Consider the following 9,827-nt stretch of genomic DNA (forward strand, 5'->3'; position numbering starts at 1 on the left):
GGAATCGAACCTGGGACCCTTTGGTCCCCAGGCCAACGCTCTATTCACTGAGCCAAACTGGCTAGGGCTGGGGCACTTTCTTGACCTTACATTACAAGTATGACTAATTTAATCCATCATCTGCATGTATCTTCTTTTTTCAACCATATAGTAAAAATGAATTTTCTGAATGAATGAATTTGCAATTAGCCCTCCACAAATACTCCCTGGCAAGGCAGGAACAAAATGATTTACTCAAGGGGTCTGCAGTTTAAGGTCCCATATGCAGAAAGGCAAACTGTCATAACAATCTATTAGAAGCCTAAAGGTTAGCTCATTTAAGTGACCAGCTTCATTAGGGGTTGTTAGCACATCAAAGCAGTGTTTATTGAACCTGGAAAAGTGTCAAATTGTGCTTAGGTTCCTCAAACTTCTCCAGAGCTAGGTGATAACATCTGCTTTCTTTTCGAGAGAAAAATAGTTTCCTTTCCCTGAACACACAATATCTTTGTTCCTTCTGTTGACTAAGATGTCAAATTGCCCTGAGTTATTTAAAGAGACAGAACGGGTCTTTGTTCCTCAGTGATATTCCCCTTGGATTCCTTTCGCTGACAATAACCAGCTTCACCATTTTAAGATGTATTTGCTTGCTTTTCAGAGGACACCACTCTATCCATCTACACTCCGTTTTCTGGTTGCTATCTTTACATGATACCACACTTCTTCAATGTTGACATGGAAAGACCCCAAGCTTCATGTCCCTTTCCTGGAGAAAAACACACACACAAAACACCACCTTCCTCCTCTCTCTCCTTTTTTAAGGGCTTATGACTCCATTTTGCAAATATGCCATTTAGGCCCCAGCAGTTGGAACCAAAGGATGTGGCCACTTTGCTGAAATCAGATAAATGGGGCGGCTGCCCTGGTTACCGCGGAGACAGAGCGTACTTTCCAGGATAATGGGGGCCACATCTGGGAGCCTCAGACTCCGCCTGTTCCCCCTTCCTGAGGCCTCTTGCTTTCTGTTCAAATAGGAGTGGAAGAAGAATAGTGTCCAGTGCTGACTCCTGACTTTGGGGGCCTCGTGGGGGAGCAGAGGGGAGGGAGCGCTAATCTAAGCCACGGCTGGCTGGTGGGTGGGACACTGGGCTGGGGCTGCAGGCCCTGGCTCAGGCTCTGACTCAATCAGCTGTTCAGCGACCCTGAGCAAACCACTTTTTCCTCTCTGGGCCTCAGTTTCCCGAGCTACAGGATGAGTTTCATTAATTGTCTTGGTTTGGGTTTCCCCAAAAGCTGACCTTGAGTCAAGGATTCAAATGTGAGTACAGTCATCCCTCTGTACCCTTGGGGGATTGGTTCCAGGACCCACGGATACCAAAATCTGCGGGTGCTCAAGCTCCTTATATAAAAGGCATAATATTTGCATATCAACAAAACCCCCTGACTCCTTCCCGGTAATGCTAGCTAGACCTCTAGGCCAGTGATGGCGAACCTATGACACACGTGTCAGAGGTGACACGCAAACTCATTTTTTTCGTTGATTTTTCTTTGTTAAATGGCATTTGAATATATAAAATAAATATCAAAAATATAAGTCTTTGTTTTACTATGGTTGCAAATATCAAAAAATTTCTCTATGTGACACGGCACCAGAGTTAAGTTAGGGTTTTTCAAAATGCTGACACGCCGAGCTCAAAAGGTTCGCCATCACTGCTCTAGGCTGCCCCCAGAACCTGATACCAGTGTCCATCACTACTCACAATGACAAGTTTACCCACCGGCCAGAGGAGAAGGTGGTGTTCTCATAGACTCCGTCCCACCTTCCTCTCCCACTGCACCCAGGATATTGGCACCACCCTCCCCACCCAGCTTCCAAAGCTTCTCATCTGGTTCCAAGACACCTAGTCTGTGCTTTCTAACACAACCCTCACTGCTGTCAGGCTTTCTCCCTCCCCTGCAAAGGCCCCTCCCACAGACACCTCTAGAGCAGGGGCGGGGAACCTTTTTTCTGCCGAAAGCCATTTGGATATTTATAACATCATTCTCGGGTCATGCAAAATTACCAACTTAAAAACTAGCCTGCTGTATTTGGCCAAACATTTCATTAACTCAGCCCTAATGCCTGGGTAGGGCCAGACCGAATGATTTTGAGGCCCTTATATGGCCCCTATGTTCCCCACCCCTACTCTAGAGTATCTTCATCTAATTGAATTCAAAGCCCAAACCAAATCTCACCTCCTCCGGAAAGTGCTCATCACCATCCTAGGGTTAGAAATAGCCTTCTTCTCTGATACCTATGGCACTCATCTACCCTATCGCACAGGGCAGTGGCACCTCTCAGGCATAACCTAGACTCCCTCGAGTGGAGGGCATTATTATTTGTTTAAATATGTTTTTATTGACTTTAGAGAGGGAGGAAGGGAGATGGAGAGAGAGAAACGTCACCGTGAGAGAGGAACATTGATCAGTTGCCTCCCGCACACACCCCAACCAGAGATCAAGCCTGCAACCTGAGCATGTACCCTGACCGGGAATCGAACTGGCGACCTTTCAGACGATGCCCAACCAACTGAGCCACACCTACCAGGACAAGGACATTATTCTTTATACCACTTTGCTATTTATCTTCCAGTGCCTGGCAAGTGTCCTAGAGAAACCAAATGTTGACAGGGAGAGTGAACCCATTAATTTGGTTCAGCAAGTACTGATGGAGCAACTCAGCATGCAGACACTATACAAGGAGCCATGGGGTGACTCGAAGATAAATCAGACCCCCATTGTGGCTGTGTAGGATTTAAGGGTCAAAGTTGTCCTAGGTATAAAAAGCTAAAATTTGTAAGGATGGCTCTTGGAGATCTCCAAGTTCAAATCTCTTCCTCCGCAGATGGGGAACCACAGAAGAAAACTGCCTTGCCTCAGGTCACGCAACCAACAAGGAGTTTTACATGTATTTGTTCACAATAGAGGGCTCTAGACTTTCTTGTCATCTGTGCGAGTTCAGAGACAATCTTTTTTCCTCCCTTTGTCTTTTGTTCCACTTTGAAGAAAAAGGAAATTTAACAGCTTCTCTTTCTGACAAGAGGGGCACAGGATAAAAATACCAGTTACATAACAGTCATTTGCCTCAGTCACGCAGCCTGCGGAGTGCCGTTGGAACAGAACGATGGTTGAGTTAAACACTGCATGCTTGTTCCCCTGCGGTCACCCTCATTGGTTCTGCCACTGTAATTGATTTGACAGGTTATTTTTACTCAGAATGAGCTGGGCTCCTCCGCTGGCTTGTAGATTTGCTATTGTTCCCAGAGTCCAGGCCGGCAGCGGTCCAGATGCCCAGATGTGCGGACTGGAGGATGAGAGGGAGGGCCCCAGCCGAACCTGGGGGAACGGAGCTTGCGCCGGGCAAGTGTGAGTGTGTTTAGGGGGTGGCCAGGGAGAAAAGGACAGCGATGTTCACTAGAATGCTTCGAGAGGTCAAATTGGGAAGGAGCTAGAAAAAATGTAACATGATGTGAAACTGTGTTAAGGACTTTCTCCCGAGGGCAGACGGAGCCTGGCAGGGCTTGGAGCAGAGGAGTCAGGAGAACTTGTTGCCTACAGAGTCTTCTGTACGTTTTGTCCATTCCAAGCACACAAGTCTTCCCACCCCTGCAAACTGCTCCCCAGAGTAGACTAATAGAGCCACATTCCCTGGGAGCCTGCAGCACCGGCCACCTACACACCCTTCCCCGTCTTTGCGCGTGGCTCAGTGCCTCCCCTGTGCTCTGGCCGTGAGGGAAGAGTGTGTTGGCAAATGCCCGGGAACCCATGGGAGGTCTCCTGAGGTGAGAGGTGACCCTTGAGGGGGCTGGCATCCTGCCAAGCAAGACTCAGGCTGTGGATAGGGCCATTTCGGTGATCATGTGAGATCTTGGATATCATCTAACCTTTGAACCTCAGAGTCCTAATCATCGGTCAACATGAGGTCACCCTCGTCTATCTCTTCCCTCACTAGGCTGCGATAAGAGTCATTCCAAGAAATGATTACTGAGCACATACAACACGCCGAGTGGGGACTAAGGGCTTCTGTGCATGATCGCCTGTCGCCTTCACAATGCAACGGAGAGATGCCATTCGTGGTATTGTTCCTTACAGATCATGAACTGAGGCTCAGAGACGTTCAATAACTCCTCTGTGGGCACATAGCTCATGAGCGGTGGAGCTCAGGCAGGCCGACCCTGCCCTCAGCGCTTCACACTGCCATTCTCCATTCGATACTTTACGCCAGGAAAAAGATTCGAAGCCCCTGAAAGTACAAGTGCTGAGGAGCACAGTCATGAGAGAAGGCACCATAGCCAGAGGAGTGCGGTGCTGAGGAAAAAACACGTGGAAAATGCAGCCCCACCATCTGCTAGTTTTCTCATGTCTGGGGCATCCCTCCATCCCATCTTGGAAATGGGAATAATAATATCCGTCTCACGCAGTTTTTTTGTTTTTTGTTTTCAGGAGTCTAGGACAGCCCAGATAAAGCCCCTGGCACGGGGCCTGGCATACCGTAAGCACTCGATAATGGCAGCTCCTCTCCTCCTACTTATCCAGGAAGCCGAGCTCATCGGGCATCCACTTCCCCCAGCTCTCCTGGCACAGGGCTGAGTATTTCCTCTGCATTGCACTTTGAACAAGGGCCCGGTGTGGGACTCCACAGTGGCCTAACCAAGTCCTGCTCAGCATCCCGCATCCAGGACGAGGAGGCCCACCTGGGAGCGGGCTGGGGAAGTGAGGTCACAGCTTCTGACAGCAATTCGGAAGCTGGGGAGGCCTGCCAGCCCCTGCCAGCCGGGAGCAGTTGTTTCATGGTCAGGCTGGAGTCTCAGGCAGGAATGCTCAGCGGACGACAGTGAGGCGGGTGTACGGTCCAGAGGCTGAGGCAACGTTGTGCAGCTCCGGCCTCGAGCAAGGCCTTCCTGGGAGTGGGAGGCACTTCTGGGGCTTGGAGCAGGCCAGGATGACCCGGAAGCAGCTCCTCCCAGGGTCCAGGGGAAATAGTGGGTGATCTGGTATGTTCCAGGCGCTTTCACACAGATGTAACCATTTTATGGTTCCAGCTGGATCCAACATGCAAACAGAAGTCAGCTTCACTTTTTTTCCTGTCTCTTGTAGACAGCGCTTTCTTCCCATCCCTAAATGAAACCGCAGGCAGGCCTGGTGCTCTCCTGGGTCTTTTCCATCTTCAAGACAGTCTCACTTCACTAAATAGAAAATCTAATCTAGTTTCATATCAAAACTCCAGGCTTTGATCGAATTAAGCCCTGTCACATGGGCCTGCTCTAGGGTTCAAGGCTCCTACTCACCTTTCTTCACTCCCCTTCCCATCCCCCCGCCCCCCTTGCTGCTTTGGCCCCTGCAGAGCAGGCACAGGGTGGAGGAGAGGTGAGGGGCAAGATAGGTCACCCTTCCTGGGGTGGTGGTGCTCTGGGGTCCACTGTCTTTTGTGCCCCCTGCGTGGACCATGCTGCTCTCCCCTCTGCTCCTCACTCCCCCTTGGCCTGGGCTGTCAGCTGACTACCGCTCTGTTAGAGTCCCTCCCTCTGCCAGCGTCATCTGCAGTGGGAGCCAGTCGAGGAGACCCCAAGGAGGCTGCCTTTGACGGAAAAACCGTGGGGTGCTCCCCACCCTCTGAACAGCACCCCTCCCCTTGCTCCAGCCTGTGCACCTAGTCCCTCACCTTTCATGACCCAGGCACAGTCAGACACCAGTCCCTGTGTCCTCCACACCCTGGGGTTCCTACTGATCGAGCTCCCCAAGGGCCCTCTGGATGCGCCTCCTCCCTTCCCCTGCGCGTCAGGGAGCATAGGACACCCCGCGGCTCTCTTCTAAGACCTTCTCACCAGTGTCCTCTTTCAAGTCCACTCTGTCGTCCTGCAGGTGCTGGCAGCATGTTCCGCCATCTCTTGGCTTGTCCCAGGCACACGGCCCAGGCCCTTTACGACGTGGGGATCCTTGGCACCCACTGTATTATTTCAGGTGTTTGGGGTGTCCGCTGAGCTAAGTCAGCTAGCACCCCGTTATTGTGTCTTCTTAGGAGAGTGTCTAATGCAAGGGTCGTGAAGGGCACTCCTGTTACGGGGGTACATTATTTCAGCCACTACACGAGGCAGCTAGCTACATGGTTTCACAGAAATGCCCCTTGGCAAAAGGAGGAACTAGGACTCGGGGAGGTGAAGGGGCAACCCCAGGGTCACAGAGCTCGGCGGTAGTGAAGTTAGGATTTGACCTCCCAGCCACCTGCATCCACCATGCCGGGCGGTTTCTCTCCCCACTGCCCGGCCTGAGCTGAACCCCCTGCTCTGGCCACAACCTATTCCTCTCTGTCCCCCAAGCACCTCTGTGCTTCCTCCCTGTCCAGTCTGTGCTCCTGGAAGGACCCCCACCCCAGCTCTGTTCTTTAAGGTCCAATGAAAAGCCCACCGTCTCCATGAAGCTGTTCAAGGCGATCTCTCCCTCCCTGCATAAGAAGCACTTCTGAATGGAGCTCTTATCCCAAACTTGGTCATTTTCATTTCCGTCCACAAATTTTTCTTTTGTAAGTTTTTGATCAATGTGTCACTTGTATTATGTGCACAGATCTTAAGCCTACAGCTTAATGGATCTTACAAATGAATATGCCCGTGTAACTACCACTTGGATCAAGATACGGGACATTCCTAGAACTCCAGAAGGTTCCTTCACACCCCTCACAGTTAGTAACACCCCACAGGACCACTAGTCTGACCTCCATCACATGGCTTTGGGCCTCCACATGAATGATATACAGTATATCCTCTTTTGTATCTGGTTTATTTCCTCTATACAATTAACATATACGGTTGTTGTGTGTAGCACTTCATTTGAAAAAAATGAGTAATATTCCATTGTGTCTATGCCATAATTTATCTACTCTATTGATGATGGACATTTGGGGTTATTTCCAGTTTGAGGATATTATGAATATATAAGCATTCTTGTACATGTCTTTGGATGGACTTAATAGTCATCTCTGTTGGGTATATAACCAGGAACAGAATTTCTGGGGGACGTTTACATACATTCTGTGTCGATGCTGTCAACCACTTTGTAGAATGGTTGCACCAATTTCCATTCCCACTAGCAATGTACGGGAACTCTGATTGACCCCCGTCCTTGCCAATACTTGGTGTTGTCAGTCTTTAAAATTTTAGCCATCCTAAGGGATGTATAATGGTGTGGCGTTATATTTTAATTTGCATTTTCCTGATAATTAATGATGTTAAACACCTTTTTACGGGCTTAGTAGACTTTGGATATCCTCTTTTATAAAGTGTCTATTCAAGTTCAATTTTTGAAAAATTAAATCATCTTTTTCTTATTGACTTGCAGGAGCTTGTTATATGTTTTGCATAAGGTCCTTAGGTATTTATATAGCAAAAAACTTTTCTGACTCTCTGTTACTTTTAAATATCTCTTCTTTGTCTTTTTCATGAACAGTTCTTAATCCTAATGAAGTCCAATTTATCAGTTTTTAAATGTTATCAAATTTTTATGGTTAGTTTTTTTGTACTGTTTAACAAATCATTTCCTGCCCCCGAGTCATGAGGCTATTCTATGTTCTCCCCTAGAAGTTTTATCATTTTCCGCATACATCTTTATCCTCTGACTACATGCATATGTATCATGAAGCATACGCAATATTGTTTTGTATATCTTTAGATTTAATACAAATAATATATATTAATAACACAGAAATATAAGAACATTCTTCAACTTGCTTTTTGTGCTCAATGGTACATTTCTGAGACTCATCTTTGTTGATATGTGCAGCTCTGGTCCATTCACTTTCATGGGACTGAAGTGAATTACACCGCATCCTTAGCTCACCACCTGTTTGCCCTTTCTCCTTTTGATGGACATTTAGGTTGTTTCCAGTGTTCGTCATCACAAACTGCTTCAGTGAACATATGCACAGGGGCCTCCTGGTATGAGACTGTCTGTGTGCATCCACCTGCCTGTGGTTTTGGAGCTGGAGAGACTCAGCGCTCCGAGGAGGTGCCCCTGGGCTGCTGAGGAGCAGGACTGGGGAGAGAGTTGGGTGGGTGGATGGGGTAGGGGTCCTGGGTAGTCCTGGCTCTGGCCCCTCACCCATTTTATTTCATTTTATTTTAAAACTAGAGGTCTGGTGCATGAAATCCATGCACTCAAGCGGATGGAGGGGGGGGAAGTCCCTCAGCCCGGCCTGCAATCTCTTGCAGTCCAGGTGCCCTCAAGGGATGTCTGACTGCCAGCTTAGGCCCACTCCCCATGAGAGAGGGCCTAAGCTGGCAGTTGGACATCCTTATCGCTGTCATGGAGGTGGGAGAGGCTCCCGCCACCACCGCTGTGTTCACCAGCCATGAGCCCAGCTTCTGGCTGAGCGGCACTGCCCCTGTGGGAGCACACTGACCACCAGGGGGCAGCTCCTGTGTTGAGCATCTGCCCCCTGGTGGTCAGTGCACATCATAGTGACCGGTCATTCTGCCGTTCAGTCGATTTGCATATTAGCCTTTTATTATATAGGATATGTTTTATTGATTTTTAGAGAGAGAGGAAGGGATAGAGAGACAGAAACATTGATGAGGGAGAAACATCATTGATCGGCTGCCTACTGCACCCTCCTTACTGGGGATCCAGCCTGCAACCTGAGCCTGTGTCCTGACCGAATCCACCTGTGGCCTCTTGGTTCCTGGGTCAATGCTCAACCACTGAGCCACACTGGCTGGGCTGGGCCCTCACCCATTGTCGCCAGAGCAGATTTGCTTTCATGCTGTTGACCTGGCATTCTGTTTAACTCTTTGTTTAAAAAATAGACTCTGCTTTAAAAATAAAATGTTTGAAGACGAGGCATTGAGGTAAGGCATGTTCACGAAGTGTTGTAGGTAAAACAGGACTGTGTCTGATGGGAGCTGAGTGACTCCCCTTCGGCCTGAGCCAGCTGCTGGGCGCTGTTTGTTAACTCTTCCCCTGCAGCCCTCCTTTCTCTCCAGCTCGGCTCTTGATTTCTGCTCCTCCGTGTCTGGCTCCCTAAGCATGTGTTGATGGGTTGGTTGATGAGAAACATTTTAAATAACTTGGCACCATAGTCATCTCACATTTGTACGCATTGCAATTTGCAAACCACGCTCATAGCTTGCTTTCCTTCAAGCCAGGCCAGTCAGAGGAGGACTGTGGAGGACTGACTGCTCCCACTCCGCAGGAGAGAATACCAAGGCACAGGGAGGTGAAGAGACTGCAGGTCACGTGACTGGTAGGCCCTGGACCCGGGGCTTCGAGTCCTGGCAGCGTGCCCATTCCATGGTGCGGGGCCTGAAAACACGGCCTTCATCCAGATGTTAATGAATAACTAACCTGTGCACTGCCCTCTGCAGCCTACACGGTGCTCTCCCTCACATGGTCTCCTTCACTCTCCACAGCCCTCTGTGGGGTGGATGCTATTATTTTTATCCCTAAACCCACCACTTTTCAAAGAGAGGAAACTGGTACTCAGAGGGTGGAGGTGTCTCACTCAAGGCCACAGTGCTCCGGGGACAGAGCCATTCTCGGTATCCAGCTCCCAGCTTCCCCCCACCCCCGCCCCCCACTCCTCTGCCCCTTCCCTCCCCTTTACTCCCAGCAGCAGGGCCCAGGGAGGTCTGGGGGCAGGTGGGCTTTTCAGCAGCCCAAGGGCCTGGCCCTCCCAGGCAGGCCCAGGAAATGGGGTTGGCCCTGCCCTGCTGAGCAGCCCCTCCCATGAGGCCCGGGGTTGTTTTTCTTATCTAAATAAACTCTGCACAAACATGGCTGCATTACTCATGAGTAAGTTATTTGCCATAGCATAGCCCAGA

Source organism: Myotis lucifugus, unplaced genomic scaffold (assembly GCF_000147115.1).
Source record: "Myotis lucifugus unplaced genomic scaffold, Myoluc2.0 scaffold_338, whole genome shotgun sequence".
In the NCBI taxonomy this organism is placed as follows: domain Eukaryota; kingdom Metazoa; phylum Chordata; class Mammalia; order Chiroptera; family Vespertilionidae; genus Myotis; species Myotis lucifugus.